At 34.2% G+C, this 7331-nt stretch overlaps 1 non-coding gene across 1 annotated transcript; it reads right to left on the reverse strand.

The window, feature by feature from the left end:
• TRNAA-AGC lies at positions 1 to 73 on the reverse strand. Its single transcript has one exon. It is a non-coding gene; the product is annotated as a tRNA-Ala (tRNA).
• Positions 74 to 7331: the final 7258 nt, after the last annotated feature.

Here is a 7331-nt window from a genome sequence, read left to right on the forward strand (position 1 = left end):
TGGAGATGTGGGGTATCGATCCCCATACCTCTCGCATGCTAAGCGAGCGCTCTACCATCTGAGCTACATCCCCATTACTATTTTATGAATTAGCTAACATATCAACCATTTTCTTTGTTTAGTTGTAAATAACTAATCTAGTAAGTGGATTTATGTATATCTTATATTTCAAGGTCTTCTGGGATGATAGTAGTATTCTATTTATTTTATACCTTTAGTCTTTATCTATGTTTAGAGTGATAGGATTAGATAACATGCAAATGAAGCAAACAGAATCAGTAAGCACTCTAATTACATTTAATTTGAGTTCTAAAACATGTTGAAACAAAAATTTAAGCAGAGAGTTTCTCAACAACATACCTTTGATGAATTCTCCCTATTTCAAGCTGCTCTTCTTGTAATTTCAGCTTCAATTCAACAGTGAACCACCAAGGGATCTTCTCTACTATTCTTAACCTTGAATTTGAGTGGTGGAACTCACAATTGAGCTGAATTTGTGAAGGAAAAGGGATGAGTTTTCAAGTCTAGGAAAAGAACTCAGCTGAAAATTTTCCCTATAGTTCTTCCAATTTCTTTCTTTTTGATCCTCACAAATTGAATTGTTTGATCCACAGTTTTCATGCAGGCACTGAAGGAGACATCTCAAAGCCACCTCAATTGCATGTATGAAAATGGGATTTGTGTGTGTATATGGGAGGAACACCTCAATTTGGTGAAAATATTGGAAGATCCCACTCAAATCCAATTTCCAATTTTTATATTTTTAAATTCAAATTTTAATTAATTAGAAAATTAACTAAACTTTGATCTAATTAATTCACAATTAATTAAATTTAAAACATCAAAATTCAATTTCTCAAATTGAATTGAAATTGAAAATTAATTTGATTTTTAATTAATTAAACATATTTAATTAATTAAATAATAATTTAATATCAAAATATTAAATTAACCATACATCTAATTTTAAACATGAATCCTATTAATGTAATTAATATTTAAATCAATATTTAAATATTATAAACTCTCCAATTTTGTTTAATTTCAATAAATTAAACGTTTAATTATATCAAATATAATTATACAAACCTTAATTTGAATTTGAACTTATTCGAGTTCAAACCCTAATTGCAATTTGAACATTTCAATTTCAAATTCAATTTGAACACTTCAAATTGATAACATTCCAAATTCACTCAATTTTTAATTCAAGATGTTGATGTTTTACAAGCTAGTAGAGGGACATTATGGACCTGCAGATTTTGAGCTCCAACGATTTAAGATTAATTGGCTACTACTCTTTAAACAAAATTAATCAATATTCATTAACTATTAAGTCACACCACTATAGCTCGATAGTTGCACTCTTCTCACTATTTTTTTTCAATTTTCTTTACCGCTCTCCGATATATATTTATGTCCACTTGATTTAACCATAATTAGTAAGGCAACCCTTCATAGGTTGTTTGTAATAAAGGTTGGGTCAATATGCTGTTTTACCCTTGATATTACATCTTGCTCCTTAAGTTCCACTGATCCTCTAATGAACAATTGGTTTATGATCCAATCACTGAACCGGATCCCTCTCAGGCCAATGAGAGGGTGGGGTGCCTTGTTCAAGATCTGGATTCAGTACTTAAGAGAACAATCTTTGTCCTATCCCTAAATCAGGTAGGGATGAAATCCTTATTACATCCTATGTCCCAGCTATCTACCCGGTCTTACCCCTTAAACAGGAGGCTTATTGAGCCAGCACTGTTGAGTCAACCCTCACCTATGCAAATCTAAGGATAATCCCGAAGAAACAGGAGTTCATAGTTAGCTCAGGATTAAGATCGAGTTACCTAGGTAATCTAAGCGAAATAATCAGTCTTAAACAGTAAACAATGTTATAAAGTAAGAGTGACTTATTTCTTGGTCCGATCTTACTCAAACTCATTGCATAGGATGCCTTCACTCCTCATGTCAACTATAGAGTGGGCCACATCTGATAGTATTACCAGAATAAGGCACCCAACCTTATTCATATACTATAGATCATTTTGACTCTTTACTCGAACCTAATCCACTTTTATGTCTCCACATAAAGTTCAAATATTCATATAATAGCCATGGATATTAGTTTATTGGATTTAGACCCTATAAGTGCAATTTATATTCAATAACAACTTTATTGAAGTGATGTCGAATAACATCTTTATTGATAATAGAATATATTTAACTTTAAAAACTGCAAGTTTTAGGACATACAACCCAACATTGAGAATTAGAGAGTTTGACATCAATATTCAAAGTTGTTTTGATATACATAAAAATATCAATAAAATCTATATTATAAAGGTTCTTCAACAAGAAACCTTTAAGTTCCCTTTCTTCATTTTAATATATATAACTGATATATATATATATATATAATATATATATGGTATATATATTTATTTATTTATTTATTGAGGTAATGGAATTAGAATATCTGTTATCTCGGTTGAGGACATATTAGTAAAGTATGCCTATTAGGTTGGCTAATTCATATCTATTAGTATTTAGTTATTAATAGTATAGGTTGGTGTATGTTAAAAGAAATAAAGTCACTATCAGTTTTATTGAGAAAATTTTTAAAAAAATAATGTTTATTAAAAAAAATAAGAACACGTAAAGTATACTTTTGGTCTATGAGATTTGAACTTTATTTCTCTTTAGTACTTGAGTTCTTAAAAGTAAGTGAAATTATGAAGATCGTCTAAACTTAGATCCCCCATTTTGATAAATATCTAAAAACAAAGGAAAACCATTAATATGTCTAAACCAATCCTTTATTATGATATTTGTTGTATTTGGTGAAGTGTTGATTAAAATTGTTAATTGATTCTTTTATTATTCTTTAAGTTACGTAAGTTATCTCCTATCAAATCTAAGTGTAAGCTTCATCGGAGTGTCCTGGCAAGTACCACACTCGAACACAGAAACTTTGGTGCAAATAATTTTTTTTAGGTGCTAATGGATTTTACAAAATAGAATTTAATCAATTTAATTGATGATGCTTTGTGCAAATAAAATGGGAAAAAAATATTCAAATGCAATAAAAAGGGAAGGTGAAGGTGGGTGGAGAATGATGGTAAAAGGAGGATGCATTAAAAGTCGGAATGATTGCGCATTGAATGAGAGGAATGAGATGCATTGATGGTGAAGATGCAACACAATTATAAACAACATGCATTTAATGAGTGAGAATCAATGAATAAAGTATGGGTTGAGAAGATCTACAACATTCATCTGAGTTATGCAAAAAGATCCGTTCACATCTTAGCTTATTATAATGAAGTAATCACCTTTCAATGTTTTATGCCATATAAGTGTTGAGGTTGATATCCTAAATATCGTGGGTTCATAGTTTGTAAATTATTTTACACCGAATCATTTATTTAATAAAACAAAGTGTTATTTTATTTAACATTTAGTTTGCATTAACCCCAAAACCAACAAACTAAGATCCTAGGTTATTTAATGTAGCATACATGTATATGTGGTGACATACAAGAGGATCATGGTTAAGTAATAACCTTAATGGTTTGTAGTAGATGGATAAGGCTTGGTACCTTATTCTGGTAATATTATGGATACGACCCACTTTATAATTGTTACACTTGTTGGAAAAATGTTACAAATGATATGAATTCATCTAGTTATCGGATCAAGTAGCCATTCAATGTAATTTAAATCATTGGTTTCCGCCAAAATATCATGTTATCGAATTATGCATGCATAGCTACGCAATTGATGCGAATTAACTACTCTCTACAAAGGTCTACAATTAATTAATTCAAAACCAATCAAATGTCCTAATTCGTAATTAAGATTGGAAAGACTGTGCCCTAACTAATCTACATGCTCCTAGACGCAATTGGGTCCTTAGTGGCCATAAAAAACCAAAAACACGTGCATTAAGATTCAAGATTCAACTATGTTGATTAAGTGTAAAGAAAAGCCATGTTCAAATAATCAATTTATTCTTTAAATTTGGATTAAATATGCGATGCGAAGATTAAAGGACAGCCTATACATCTAGGCATTCTCATCTAATCAATGTTACAAGGGTAAACTCAAATCATGGACGATTACAAGGATACGTGCGAGCTTGAATTTACTAGCTAAGATATGCGATCATGATAGGGGCATCAATTTTTCACAGAAAAGAAAATCTAAATCATGCAAGATTTAAAGAAAAACACAATTCTAATTTAAAGCACAAAGAATAACAGAAAACTCATCAAATTAAAAGAATGCTCGATCCAATGACTAAATAAAAGGATTACCTCTTCGATTCATAGACAAACCAACGAGATATGTTCCAACAAACGTCCATAATCCGAAAATAAAACAAAAACTAACCCAAAGATACTGAAAACATAAAGGAAAAGGAAGAAGTCATGGCCTCTCCTCGGTCTCCATTGAAACATAACACAATTTTCAGCATAATTTGACCTAAAACCGAAAGAGATATTTATAGAAAATCAAGGCAACATCACAACACTAGAACTAGCATTGCAATGCTGAAGTAATCGAACAAGAGCGCCATGCTACACGTACATATTGTTTGCAACTTAGTCGCACAAGCTACAATACTACCAAGGTAAAAAGTGTTGCCTGCAAGAACACAAAATTCAACAAATTATTAGTTGCCAAGTCCCCGGCAATGGCGCCAAAAACTTGATGACGTAAATTATTGGAACGCAACATATGTGATGCATGTCTTAGGTAATGCGTTGTTCTCATGCGTCGGTATGGAATGTATGTGTTAATCTCATATGCAATGACCATGCGTTCCTGTCACAAGTTTTCTTGTGCTCTCGCCAAGTATAACGAGAACGCAAGTTTATCGGGTAATCTGAGGTCAAACTCAAGGACTTGTAGCTAAAGGGTATGCGGTAATGTGTTTGCGGCGGATAAATAAAAGAATGATGGGGGTTATAAGCTATAAACTACTTCTACTCCTAACTAATAGATTAAGCGGTGGAAATATGAATGAGAGGTAGAGACACGACAACAGTTGACGCGTAGTAAAATGCAAGAAAAAATAGATAACATGGTGAAGATGTCTTCATCGCAATCCTAAGCTTGACCGCAAGGGTAACCCCAGCCAACGCAAACCTATGCGATCATGCTATACACACCCGATGCAAACGCACGCGATGTGTAATCGTAAACGGAACTTATTCCTATGTCTCCATTCTTGCTTATGCGATCTTAATCTAGCTCTCTCAAGCCTCGATTCTAACCGAGCTCTCTCAAGTCTTAGGTTCTTTCTTTAGACTCTCTCTCGAGTAGCTATAAAGAGGTGATGGATGCATACATAAGACAAGGTAATCTCATAAGCCTGGCTGATGTAAGATTATTCCTATCTCTAGTGAACACTTGCTTACAATGCTTAATGCGATCAACCACTTACCCTCCCGAGCAGTTAGTTGTTGCTGATTCTACTCATAGACAAGCATTGTGTCTGCTTATAGACAAGTGTTGCTACAGCTTCGCACTAAGCAAATAAGGTTTTCTCACAACACTCACGCAATGCACACCTCCCTGTGGTTTGCTACATGCTTCATATCCTTATGACACGTGATTAAGTATGTGATACTCTAGCTATCTTACTCGGTGATGCAATGAAAGTAAAGGATACTAAGTAAAAGAAGATGGAGATGGAATCGAAGAAAAATATAGAAATGCATTGATCACAAAATGTATTAATTCCTTAAGCCAAAATGTAATGCAGTACAAGGAAAGAAGAGAAATGGAAGGACCAGCTGGAAGTAATGCATGCCCCATGCGTTCGTCTGGTTGCACCCGTCGTTCAGCTCATGCACCCATCTTGTGGCGCATCAATGCATGCCCCATACATTCGTCTGGTTGCGCCCATCGTTCTGCTCATGCGCCCATCTTGTGGCACATCCACGCATGGCCCATGCGTTCATCTAGTTGCACCCATAAACTCCAATGCAACCTTGCGCTTACGGCTTCAATATGTATTGCATAGTCTAATGCTTCTTAGCCCGTCCTTGCGCCAATTCAACCTCCAACACATGTGCTCAACATCAACGTCAAGCACTTAAAGCCACTTACTTGTTCAACCCAAGCAACTGCTTGCTTGCTCAAGATTCTAGATTTAACTTACAATTTCAATAACTAATTTTCCAGGCCTTTTCTCAAGAAATTTCCTTCTACAAACATTCTCTAAAATGTCTTAGCAAGTTTAACTTAAAATTTCAGCTCAGAATTCCTCGTGGTTGTGCCAAAATCCTCAAATTATCAAGACTGGCCCAACTTACCCGAGAATTCGAACTCCCGTCGGATTCTTCATACTCCAGCTCGATTCTACTAGAATCTCCCTCCGACATTTCAATCTCAGCAACTAGCCATACTCAGGGTTCGAATGGCTCTAGAATTACTTCATTTGCACAAGCGAACTTTGTTGTGATAGAAAAAATTGGAATGTTATGCTATGTTATCGCTTATACACACTACTGTTAAGTTGATCTCTTTATCTACTCTAACTCATGGCTTATGGATGAGAGGAATGATGTGCTAAATATGTGCTCAAGTACTTTGCGATAAACAGAATTTTATGCGATACTATGTCTAAAATATGCGTTGTTAATGATATGCTCGTAGTATGCGATGGAGTAATGTGTGTCACAAGTTTCCTTGCGCTAAAACCAAGTATAATTCTAACGCAAGTTTCTCAGAATAATCTGAGGTCAACAGGGATTGTTTTCGTTAATGCATTACTTTTGTGATACATGCGACCGGTTTAACAATGAATAAAGAATTAGGTTTAAATAGGAATGTAAATTGCGATGAAATAAAATTACGTTGATAAAATAAAATCCTAAACTAATATGATAAACGATACAATATACATGATACACGATGCTGAGGTCGAGAACTGACTGTGAAGTTGTACAAAGATTCGATGTATGCGATGGCAAGTCTTTATGGATGAAGCAGAAAGAGAAAGAATAAATAGTAAAAACATCGCAAGTTTGTCAATTACGTTAAAGATTCAACTAAGGTTCCACTTTCCCTTAGCGTACACCTCTCAGTGATCGGCCGCGTTCCCATATCTCTATGGTGAAACAAGGATGAACGTGATGAACGCAAGGTTGTTTCCATCTCTGGAAATACTTTTCGCTTTAGTTAACGCATTCTTCCAACCTTCTCTCGATAGGCGGAATAACATCTTCACTTCTACTCTCACAGGTGAAGATGCTGTCGAGCATGGTTTAGCTAAACTTAATTATTTCCTTCACACAAATTAACTCACTCACTTAATTCTTCCT

Source organism: Benincasa hispida, unplaced genomic scaffold (genome assembly GCF_009727055.1).
Source record: "Benincasa hispida cultivar B227 unplaced genomic scaffold, ASM972705v1 Contig446, whole genome shotgun sequence".
In the NCBI taxonomy this organism is placed as follows: domain Eukaryota; kingdom Viridiplantae; phylum Streptophyta; class Magnoliopsida; order Cucurbitales; family Cucurbitaceae; genus Benincasa; species Benincasa hispida.